The sequence below is a fragment of the Dendrobates tinctorius genome, unplaced genomic scaffold (assembly GCF_039654945.1).
Source record: "Dendrobates tinctorius isolate UK_male_01 unplaced genomic scaffold, ASM3965494v1 ptg000270l, whole genome shotgun sequence".
Classification (NCBI taxonomy): Eukaryota; Metazoa; Chordata; class Amphibia; order Anura; family Dendrobatidae; genus Dendrobates; species Dendrobates tinctorius.
The window spans coordinates 3,871,720-3,884,396 of record NW_027361937.1 but is presented as its reverse complement, the minus strand read 5'-3'; the positions used below and the strand labels follow the sequence as shown (position 1 = coordinate 3,884,396).

General features: G+C 41.7%; 1 protein-coding gene across 2 annotated transcripts in view; it reads left to right on the top strand.

Annotated features, from left to right (window-relative positions):
• The window catches only part of CDH22 (cadherin 22), a 691,233-nt gene that overhangs the window by 142,104 nt on the left and 536,452 nt on the right, over positions 1-12,677 (top strand). The window lies entirely within an intron of this gene.

The window sequence follows — 12,677 nt, the reverse complement described above, 5'->3', positions numbered from 1 at the left end:
CTGGTAAGGAAAATGCCCATGCTTGGGGGTCCCCACTCAGTAATGATAACACCAGGCCCACCCGCTGAGCCTCATTACCTGAGGAGACCGGGCGCATGCGGAAGTATAACTTGCAGGCCTCCCGAAATATGACAAATTTGCTGCGTTTCCCTGAGAATCGTTCTGGCAGCGGGATCTTCGGCTCTGAACCGACACCTGCAGATGCCGTTTCCACCTTCGCTACTACCAGGCCCTGCTGCTGAACTGCCCCTTTCAACTCGGAGACCTGTAAGGACAGCGCCGCCAACTGGCGGGTTATGGAATCCATGGGATCCATGGACTCCTGAAAAATGTGGGCCGATTATAATGTCACGCGGGGCTTAGGTCAACTAAGGCAGAAATACCCGGGGCCCCTGTGATGTCCCTTTAACTAGGGGAAACCCTGTCTGACCCTATACCCAGGGTTTTTGCTGATGGTGCAAATGCCTGAGCCTCCACCCTTTCCTTATCTCCTGCTCAGCCCTAAGCTTAACCCTCCACCCTCCACCCAGTGAGGAGACAAACCACCAAAGCCCCAAACAATAAAGACAGACAGGGAGAACTTAAACTGCACCGCGCCGCATACACACAGGACTATACAGTAATGTGAACAGGGCACAACAAAACACAAATATGGGAAGGCGAGAAGGTAACAATGGATCATACGACACCAGATATGAATCTCTCTCTCTCCAACACCTCCACTCCAGACCGGAACCACTTGGTATGACACACAAGCTATAATCGGCGACGCCCATAGGCCAGCACAACTATTTAAAGACCGTGGGCGTGACCAAACATCCAACCTGATCTTCAGCTAGATTAACCCCCGATAGCCTGAGAAACTCAAGCCGGCGCCACTGAGGCTATAGTGGACGGAGGGGGAACTACCTCTGCCTGCCGGACGCTGTGGTGTAAGTAGCGTCCGACATGACACTTGGTGTCTGAATCAGATAAGAGGTGAGTTCTGCAATAGGGGCATTCCTCCTAGGTGGCCGGCCATGTCGGGCAGAGAAAGACATTGCAGCTAATCTCATGTCACTATTTATTGCCTACCATTCGTAAGGAGATCATTGAGTTTGTTTCCGCCTGTCTTTCTTGTGCCCGCAACAAATCGTCCAGTCAACTCCTACCACTTCCTGTGCTCTTTGTGCCTTGGCTGCATATCGCCATGTACTTGATTACAGACCTCCCTGTGTCCTCGGGCTGCTCCACCATTTGGGTAGTGATGGATCACTTCTCGAAAATGGGACATTTTGCCTGATCTACCATCCACTCAGTAGCTTGTGGAGAAATTCATTTATCACATCTTGCATTTTCACGGGTTTCCATTTCAGATAGTGACTAAGTGTGGTGTCCAGTTCACATCCATATTCTGGCGAGCCTTGTGCAAACTTCTGAACGTAGTGCTTGACTTCTCGTCTGCATACCACTCTCAATCCAACAGACAGGTTAAGAGGATCGACCAGATTCTGGCCAATTTCCTGCAGCACTTCACTAAACTGCATCATCACGATTTGGTCAAACTCTTACTATGGGCAGAGTTCTCCTATAACAACCACGTAAGTGAGTCTTCTGCAAGCTCTCTATTCTTGATTGTCTTTGGACAGTAGCCAGGAATCCTTTGTCCAATGTTGTGCGTTTCTGGAGTTCCAGAATGCTATGCTCTCACAAAGTATTTCTCGAAGATAGGGGAGGACAAAAAAGCCACTTTAGAGAAATTGTCTAAGCATATGAAGAGGCATACAGAAAGACGCTTGATCCACATTTTTATCTCCTAGGGGTTAAGGTCTGGCTATCTTCTTCATACATCCATCTCAAGATCCCATCCTACAAGCTGGTTGTTCGCTTCATCTGTCCCTTTTGAAGTGATCAACCAAATTAATGCTGTATGTTATAAGCTAAAGTTGCCAGTGTAACATGGGCATTCCTGCATGCTGCCCCTCTTCCCCAGCAGGGACACGACACCCCCGTCCCGCTCTTCCTTCTCCTTTCTTGTCTGCTGCTGCTTGAGATGCTTGCCTTGTCTGCACCTGAGATCCTGTACCCAAGTCCGTCCAGTGTTCCTAGACCTATCCTGTTCGTGCCTGATCCAGCATCTGTCTACCAGCCACTTCCCTCCTGCTATCCAGTTACTAGCTGTTCCTGCTTCCCTGCCCTTTAAGATCAGCTGCCGTGGCTCTGGGGTCTATCCTAGAGAGGAATCTGGCATCCACCTTAGTTCAAGTCTAACCACACCATCAGGGGCTCTGTTGAAGAACCAAGTGGTCACTTAGTTATGCCCCTCCAGGCTCTCATAGGACCGTGGCACAGTGGTTCCACAACCAAGTACATAACAATAATATGATGATTGCAATATATTAAGAGGATAAAAACTTTGATGGAATTCCTCCTTTAAGTCAGGTTATTTAGATGGCTATCAAGGTAAACTAAATGTGTGCCTTAGGCTAAGGAAAGCCTATATATGCTATTTATCAGAAACCTATGCCCAACTGTACCTTCGGACCTTAACCCCTTCATGACCCAGCCTATTTTGACCTTAATGACTTGGCCATTTTTTGCAATTCTGACCAGTGTCCCTTTATGAGGTAATAACCCAGGAGCGCTTCAACGGATCCTAGCGATTCTGAGAATATTTTTTCGTGACATATTGGGCTTCATGATAGTGGTAAATTTAGGTCGATAATTTTTGCGTTTATTTGTGAAAAAATCAGAAATTTGGCAAAAATTTAGAAAATGTCGCAATTTTCAAATTTTGAATTTTTATTCTGTTAAGCCAGAGAGTTATGTGACACAAAGTGGTTACTAAATAACATTTCTCACATGTCTACTTTACATCATTTTTTGGTAAGGAAGTTATAACAGTTAAAAGTTGACCAGCGATTTCTCATTTTTACAACAAAATTTACAAAACCATTTTTTTAGGGACCACCTCACATTTGAAGTCACTTTGAGGGGTCTTTATGGCAGAAAATACCCAAAAGTGACACCATTCTAAAAACTGCACCCCTCAAGCTACTCAAAACTACATTCAAGAAGATTAATAACCCTTCAGGTGTTTCACAGGAACTAAAGCAACATTGAAAGAAAAAATGGACATTTTAATTTTTACAGCAAAAATTTTCTTTTAGCATCAATTTCTTCATTTTCACATGGGCAACAGGATAATATGAATCCTAAAAATTGTTGGTCAATTTCTCCTGAGTACAACGATACCTCATATGTGGTCATAAACCACTGTTTGGGTACATGGCAGAGCTCAGAAGGGAAGGAGCGCCATTTGACATTTTGAATGGAAAACATGCTGGAATATTTAGCGGTTGCCATGTCACGTTTGCCATGTCACGGGTGCCTAAACATTGGAGCTCCCCCACAAGTGACCCCATTTTGGAAACTAGACCCTCCAAGGAACTTATCTACATGCATAATGATCACTTTGAACCCTCCAGGTGCTTTACAAATTGATCGGTAAAAAAAAGTACTTTTTTTTTCACAAAAATTTTCTTTTAGCCTCAGTTTTTTCATTTTCACATGGGCAACAGGATAAAATGGATGCTAAAATTTGTTGGGCAATTTCTCCTGAGTACACCAATACCTCATATTTGGTCATAAATCACTGTTTGGGCACACGGCAGGGTCCGGAAGGGAAGGAGCGCTATTTGACTTTTTGAATGGAAAATTAGCTCCAATCGTTATCGGACACCATGTCGCGCTTGGAGAGCCCCTGTGTGCCTAAACAGTGAAATCCCCCCACAAGAAACACCATTTTGGAAACTAGACCCCTTATGGAACTTATCTAGATGTGTGGTGAGCACTTTGAACCCCTAGGTGCTTCACAGAAGTTTATAACACAGAGCAGTGAAAATAAAAAATCATTTTTATTCCTCAAAAATGATTTTTTAGCACACTATTTTTTATTTTCAGAAGGGTAACAGGAGAAATTGGACCACAAAAGTTGTTGCACAATTTGTTCTGAGTACACTGATACCCCATATGTGGGGGGAACCAATGTTTGGGTGCACGGCAGGCCTCAGAAGGGAAGGAGCGCCATTTGACTTTTTGAAATGAAAATTACACCATGTCGTGTTTGAAGAGCCCCTGTGTGCCTAAACAGTGGAGCACCCCCACAAATGACCCCATTTTGGAAACTAGACCCCCTAAGGAACTTATCTAGATGCATAGTGAGCACTTTGAACCCCCAAGTGCTTCACAAAAGATTATAACGCAGTGCCGTGAAATTAAAAAATATTTTTTTTCATAAAAAAATTATTTTTTAGTGCTCAATTTTTAATTTTCACAAGGGTACCAGGAGAAACTGGACCGCAAAAGTTGTTGTCCAGTTTGTCCTGAGTACGCTGGTACCCCATATGTGGGGGGGACCTCTGTTTGGGCACACGTCGGGGCTCGGAAGAGAAGTAGTGACATTTTGAAATGCTGACTTGAAATGGAATGGTCTGCGGGCATCAAGTTACATTTGCAGAGCCCCTGATGCACCTAAACTGTGGAAACTCCCAACAAATGACCCCATTTTGGAAACTAGACCCCCCAAGGAACTTATCTAGATGTGTGGTGAGCACCTTGAACCCCCAAGTGCTTCACAGAAGTTTATAACGCAGAGCCATGAAAACAAAAAATCATTTTTTTTCCTAAAAAAAAATGATTTTTGGCCAGCAATTTTTTTCCACAAGGGCAACAGGTTAAATTGGACCCCAAAAGTTGTTGTCCAGTTTGTCCTAAGTATGCTGGTACCCCATATGTGGGTTGGGACCACTATTTGGGCACACGTCGGGGCTCGGAAGGGAAGTAGTGACATTATGAAATGCTGACTTTGATGGAATGGTCGGCGGGCGTCGTGTTACATTTGCAGAGCCCCTGATGTACCTAAACTGTGGAACCCCCCACAAGTGACCCCATTTTGGAAACTAGACCCCCCCAAAGAACTTATCTAGATGTGTGGTGAGCACTTTGAACCCCCAAGTGCTTCACAGTAGTTTATAACGCAAAGCTGTGAAGATAAAAAATCATTTTTTTTCCTCAAAAAATGATTTTTTAGCTCGCAAATTTTTATTTTCACAAGGATAACAGAAGAAATTGGACCCCAAAAATTGTTGTCCAGTTTTTCATGAGTACGCTGATACCCCATATGTGGGGGGAACCATTGTTTTGGGCGCACGTAAGGGCACCTAAACAATAGATCACAGACTGAATATGAGTCAACAGTGTGATGCAGCAGCAAAAAAGGCAAATGCAATTCTAGGATGTATTAACAGAAGCATACAGTCTAGATCACGTGAAGTCATTATTTCCCTTTACTCCTCTTTGGTCAGACCTCATCTGGAATATTGTGTCCAATTTTGGGCACCACATTTTAAAAAAGACATCAACAAACTGGAGCAAGATCAGAAAAGAGCGACCAGAATGGTGACCGGTCTGCAAACCCTGTCTTATGAGGAAAGGTTGCAGGATTTGGGAATGTTTAGTTTGCAAAAGAGAAGACTGAGAGGAGACTTAATAGCTGTCTACAAATATCTAAAGGGCTGTCACATTGTAGAAAGATCATCTTTATTCTCATTTGCACAAGGAAAGACTAGAAGCAATGGGATGAAACTGAATGGGAGGAGACACAGATTAGATATTAGAAAAATCTTTTTGACAGTTAGAGTGATCAATGAGTGGAACAGGCTGCCAAGAGAAGTTGTGAGTTCTCCTTCAATGGAAGTCTTCAAACAGAGGCTGGACAGACATCTGACTGGGATGATTTAGCGAATCCTTCTTTGAGCAGGGGGTTGGACCAGATGGCCCAGAAGGTCCCTTCCAACTCTACGATTCTATGATTCTAATGGAAGTAGTGACGCTTTGAAATGCAGACTTTGATGGAAAGGTCTGCGGTCGTCGTTACGTTTGCAAAGCACGTTTTTTCCAAAAAAATAATATTTTAGCCCCCAATTTTTTTATTTTCCCAAGGGTAACAGGAGAAATTAGACCACCAAAGTTGCTGTGCAATTTTTCCTGAGTACGCTGATACCCCATATGTTGGGGTAAACCTCTGTTTGGGCACACGTCGGGGCTTGGAAGGGAGGGAGCACCGTTTGTCTTTTTGAATGCAAAATTGGCTGGAATCAATGGTTGCACCATGTCGCGTTTGGAGACCCCCTGATGTGCCTAAACAGTGGAAACCCCTCAATTCTAACTCCAACCCTAACCCCAACACACCCCTAACCACAGCCCTAACCCCAACACATCCCTAACCCTAATCCCAACCCTAACCATAACCCTAACCCCAACACACCCCTAACCCTATCCCTAATCCTAATTCCAACCCTAACCCTAATTTCAACCCTAACCCTAATTCCAACCTAAACCTAGTTCTAACCCTAGCAAAAATTCCAACTCTAACCCTAATTCCACCCTAACCCTAATTCCAACCCTAACCCTAATTCCAACCCTAACCCTAATTCCAACCCTATCCCTAATTCCAACCCTAACCCTATTTCCAACCCTAACCCTAGCCCTAACCCTCTTTCCAACCCTAACCCTAACCCTAATGGAAAAATAAAAATAAAATAATTTCTTTATTTTATTAGTTGTTCCTGCCTATGGGGGTGATAAATGGGGGGATTTATTTACTTTTCATTCTATTTTGACAAACTCACAAAATAGAATGAAAGAATCTGCAGCCATTTTCCAAGATGGCGGCGTCCATGAAGCAGGACCGCGGGACACTGGGAGCAGGAGAGGGACATCGGCGGTACCGGGGTGGTGAGGAGGGGGGGTCGGAAGGTGGGGGGGAGCCTAGAGAAGGGGGAGGGGAGCAGATGATGATGGCTTCGGCACATTGCTGGCGTCAGTCGGTATAGGGGGCCGATCGGCCCCGTGAGTCGTGGGGGGGGTCGGATCACGGTCTCCAGCCATGTCCGATGCTACTGCAGCATCGGCCATGGCTGGATTGTAATATTTCATGAATTTTCATTGATGAAATATTACTATCGCTCTGATTGACTGTTTCACTTTTAACAGCCAATCAGATCGATCGTAGCCACGTGGGGGCGAAGCCACGCCCCCCGTGGTGAAAAACAAAGCTACATAGGCGTCATGGGTCATTTTGGCATGACTTTTCATGACGTCTATGTGGCGTCAAAAGTCATGAAGGGGTTAAGATAAGGCTTTAATTTATACCACTGATGTAGATAATTTAAAGGGAACCTGTCATGTTTAAAATGGTATATGTTCTTCAGGCAGGAGGAGCTGATCAGAGGGACATTATCGTGGGAAATTGTTGGTAAAACTTGAAATGCCTGGTGTTTGCATGTATGAGTCCAGTAGAAGGTCCTATTCAGTGATTTAAAAAAAAAAGTATCACTTTTTATTTTCATTGAAAAATATACAGACATAGGCATGTTTGAAAGGATTATAAATTAATTTTTGGGGGCATGCTGCAGATTAGGCCTTAGATAGCCCTAATTATTTGAAATGGGAACTGTTTAGAACACATCGCAAGAATGAAAGGTAATAATTTTATCAAAGGCATTTGTATTTTCTGTATTTTTGCATTTTCTTTTGTGTACGCTTCAAATTTTACATCTTGAAATCATACAAGAAATCTAAACTCTGAGCCTGAATATCTTTTGCATCCTCGCCCTCTGGTTAAGCGTCTGCTCCTGACAGAGCAGTGCCAGCATGTTCTCACACAGGTCTTGGTTCTGTGTTCAGTCTACAGCAGAGTCCAAAGCACAAAATTACAGTCTGTCAACCCAGAGGTTCAAGCAATTGACAGTAATGTAGTTTTAACAGTGGGGTCCAGACTACAGCATCTGACGATGTTCACGTTGATTTAGACTCGTCTACAGTTTAGTATTTATCGATAATTTTTGCTAGGAGGCTCTTGGTAGGATACCGTTACTCTGCTCATTGCAAAATAGGAGCAAGACAGAGCAACTTAGCAGAATAATACAATCACACCCCAAGGTTATATACAGTATATATTGTAAAAAGGTTTTCTCGTCAGACGTTTTTATCGTCAATGCACTGAAACTACCACTGCGACTTCTACCGATTCCAAGTATGCAACACACTCCTCGGCTATTTCTGTTAGCCTGGAGTTATGGAGATCAATGAAATCCCAGTTGTCAGTTTTCAATCAATCTAGTATTTATTAACTTATCCGGTGGAAAGTTTATAAATGCTTCTGAACTAAACACGTTTTTAGAGGGAAGTTCTCCGAATCACCAGTAAATGGAAGAAAAAATGTCCTTTAGATTAGATTTCTCCATGACTGTTTTTGCTCTTTCTTTCTTTCTTTCTTTCTTTCTTTCTTTCTTTCTTTCTTTCTTTCTTTCTTTCTTTCTTTCTTTCTTTCTTTCCTTCTTTCTTTCTTTCTTTCTTTCTTTCTTTCTCAACACAAATAAATATCTCTGCCTGTATTTGGAAGCTATTAACAATCTGTCAATTACAGATCTTCTGTTTCTTTACTTTTTATTGAAAAAAATGACCTTTCAAGATGGAGATGGACAGACAATGTATTAGCAGCTACAGAACGGAATAAAACGATTTTTTGTTATTTTTTTTAATTTTCGATTTTCTGTTGTGTAGATTTTAGCAAACTATTTGGGGCTTAATGAGCTAACGTTAGTTAGTTAGTTAGTTAGTTAGTTAGTTAGTTAGTTAGTTAAGTCCAAGTGGATGTTTTTAGATAGTTTTCACTGGTGTGGGTACTTCTTTCCCCTGAATGAATTGCTATCTTATAACTACCACTTGAGCTTAAAATTTACCTCATTAGGTGCCAATACTTCGATTGCTAATTTCTCCGCAACACAGAGGCGAAATGAAAAATTGCACAACATTTTATTCTGTTATGCAAACACTATTTTATTCTGCTCAACATTTTATTCTTCCCTGCATCCTTGGTCCAGTTTAACATGAAAAATTTGGTGAACTGTCATCTTTAAAGGGAATCTGTCAGCAGGTTTTAACTATTTAATCTAAGAGCAGCATAATGTAGGGCAGGAGAGACTGATTACAGCTATGTGTCACTTATTAGGCTGTATGCTGTATTTTCAATACAATCAATGTTTTAACAGGAAGATAAAGATTTATCACTACAGGACTAGGTTTCATGTGCAAGCCAGTCCAGCTATTCTATGTAACCCCGCCCCCACCACTTATTGGCAGTTTGATCACAATGTAAAGTGTACACAGGAAGCAGCCAATCATGTTTGCGGGCAGGGTTATACACAGTTTACCAATCTTGGCACTATTAACCCCTTAGTAACAGAGCCAATTTGGTACTTAAAATGACCAAGCCAATTTTTACAATTCTGACCACTGTCAATTTATGAGGTTATAGCTCTGGAATGCTTCACCGGATGCCAGGGACTCCTGCTGACGTCACTGAGGCTGCAGGGAGTCCCCGTAATTTCATACAACGAATTAACCCCTTAAATTAACCCCTTCAAGTCCAAAATTTTACCCACAAACCCTCATCTAATTAATAGTGATAGACATAACAAAAAAAACATGAAATGAAATGGTTAACTATATGTAAACCATGTGTCATTTCATGTCGGGCAGGAGAATAATTATACAAAAGCCGGCAAATGTTTCTGCGGCTATTCTGCTATGATGAACTGTATGAATTTGTAATATATATATTAATGTGTCTCTATGACATGTATAATATATATATATATATATATATATGTGTGTGTCTAGATCTATTCATTCTTTATTTAACCGGTCTCTGTGATTTTACTCTGTTGGAAGAATTGCCGGCTATTGCTAAAGGACACCGGGTGCGATTTTATCGCAAGTCACACATCTAGTCCGTTTTTAGTCCCATTTTTTCTCGCCCCCATAGACTTGTATTGTCGAATCCGATCTGAAAATCGGTGACAATCGCAGCATGCTGCGATTGTCTTGGTCCAAGGATCGGATCCCATCAAAAATCGCATGATGGGAGCTGCCCCATAGAATAACATTGGGACGAATGCAATGCAATTTTTTTATCGCATTGCATTCGTCCGATTTAATCGCCAGTGTGACCCCGGCCTTTATATCAGCAATTCAGCACAATTTTGGAAACTATTTTTTTTGTTAGAACATTATAAGGGTCAAAAGATGACCAGCAATTTCTTATTTTTCCACCAAAATTACAAAGCCATTTTTTAGGGACCACCTCACATTTGAAATTAGTTTGGGGGGTCAGTATGACAGAAAATACCCAAAAATGACAACATTCTAAAAACTGCACCCCTCAAGGTGTGCAACACCACATTCAAGAAGTTTATTAACCCCCTTCAGATGCTTCACGAGAACTAAAGCAATGTGTAAGGAAAAAATGAACATTTTACTTTTTTCACAAAATAATTTACTTTGGAATAAAGCTTTTCTATTTTCACAAGGGTATCCGGAGAAAATGCACCACAAAATTTGTTGTGCAATTTTTCCTGAGTACGCCGATACCCAGTATGTGAGGAAAAGCCACTGTTTTGGTGCATGGCAGGGCTCAGTAGGGAGGGAGCACCATTTGACTTTTTGAAAGCAAAATTGTCTGGAATCAATGGCGGGTGCCATGTCGTGTTTGGAGACCCCCTGATGTACCTAAACAGTGGAACCCCCCAATTCTAACTCCAAACCTAACACAGCCCTAACCCCAATCCTAACTCCAACACACCCCTAACCCTAATCCCAACCCTAACCATGAACTTAACCACAACCCTAACCCCAACACTACAACCCTAACCCCAACACAACCCTAACCCCAACACAACCCTAACCCTAGGCCAACACTATCCCTAGCTATAACCCCATCTCTAACCCTAACCTTAGCCCCAACCCTAACCCTAACACCAACCATAACCCTAGCCCAACCTTAACCCTAGTTATAACCCACCCCAACCATACCCCTAACCATAGCCCCAACCCTAACCCTATCTATAACTCCAACTATAAGCCCAACCATAACCCTAACCCTAATGGAAAAATGGAAATAAATATTTTTTTTTATTTTATTATTTTTACCTAACTAAGGGAGTGATAAAGGGGGGTTTGATTTACTATTTTTTTTATTTACGGTCTATCAGAGTGATCAAAATGAACCAATAGGAAAAGTTTCCTATTGTTGCCGGGTGCTGGTTGGCAGATCTCGTCGGGTGCACTGTGCATACGCCCGCCATTTTCTTCCCGGAAAAAAACTCTGCCAGCCGGTGGGATGCAGGAGGGTCCAGTAACACCTGATGTACCGCGGGTGATCGGGGGACCCCAATTCTCTCTCCTCTGATGTTCCAGAGGAGAGAGAGGTTTTTCCAGTTTTCTAGTACATGACAAGGTAAGACCAAAGGTGTCGTTCAAAAGTACAACTTGTCCTGTAAAAACCAAGCCCTTACACGGCCATATTGACGGAAAAATAAAAAAGTTATGGCTCTGGGAAGAAGGGAAGTGAAAAACGAAAACGCGAAAACAAAAATACCTCTGGAGTTAAGGGGTTAATCAAGTTATGTCTTAATAATGTAGTCCTTAAAGAGATAATATGGAGTCGGGTTGTAGGTTGGAAAGATTAATACCCCTGCAGGTTTCACGTCATAGTACCTTTAGGCCAGTTCAGACACGGTTTATGACATGTGTTTTAACTGTAGCATCCAGACCTGCACCCACGGTGCTGCTAAGCTGATATTTGATCACAACAAGGTTCTATGGTGATCTATGTACTGTTTAGTAGACGTGTCAGTGTAACCATGTAAGTGTAACACTGGTTCTGACGGTTTTATATTTCTGACATTTTATTAATAGCCTAGAAAGGTCAAAGTGAATTGTATTCCCTCCTAGTGTGAAGCATGGAGTGGCCAAAGGTTATAGTCAATTTCAATGCTCAGATTATCATCAGTGAGAAATATTGTATCAGTGATTACAATCTATGGAGCATCTGCAAATAGGTTGTTAGTGGTTCACGAGGGTTTCTTTTAGTTTACACATGCAGCTTTTATTTATCCCAAGAAATGAAGCCAATGTTTCACCGTGGCATGCGGAGTCAGAAAAAGGAATCTCATTCATGTTACAGTTGTTAAATACCTGACCTTTATATTTATTACATAGTATTTGGCTCTTTTATAAAAGAACATGTACTCATCCTGTAAGTTATTAGAATAGGAGAAGAAATTTCATATTTTTTTGTGAATTACCATATTATTCTTTATAATAACAACTGAGCTGCTGCAAAAGATTATTTTGAGTAGAAAAGTGAAACGTCATGTATACTGATTAAGGTGTGTTCACACTGAGTGCTTTACTTTAAAGTGCACATAAAAATGCTTTTTTAAAAAAAAAATAAATGTCCTATTGCATATGATGGGAAAATGCACCTATACTGTTTCATCCATTCTTAGAATTGTTTTACTATTAGAAATGCTCCAATTTTATCTATTGAATCAATCAAAAGCAAAATAAAATGCCACATGTAGAAAAATGTGCATACAAAAAATCCACCTTAAAAAGCTCAGTGTGAACACATGCTTACAGTTCATGCCATGATATGCTCCATACATTGACAGCCACAGTGTGCCCCCCATTTACAGCCAGGATGACCTCTTAATGTCATTATAATGCCTTCATAACATCAGCCAAAGCCCCACATTGTAAGACATTGTAAGGTAGGAGCTTACATTGTA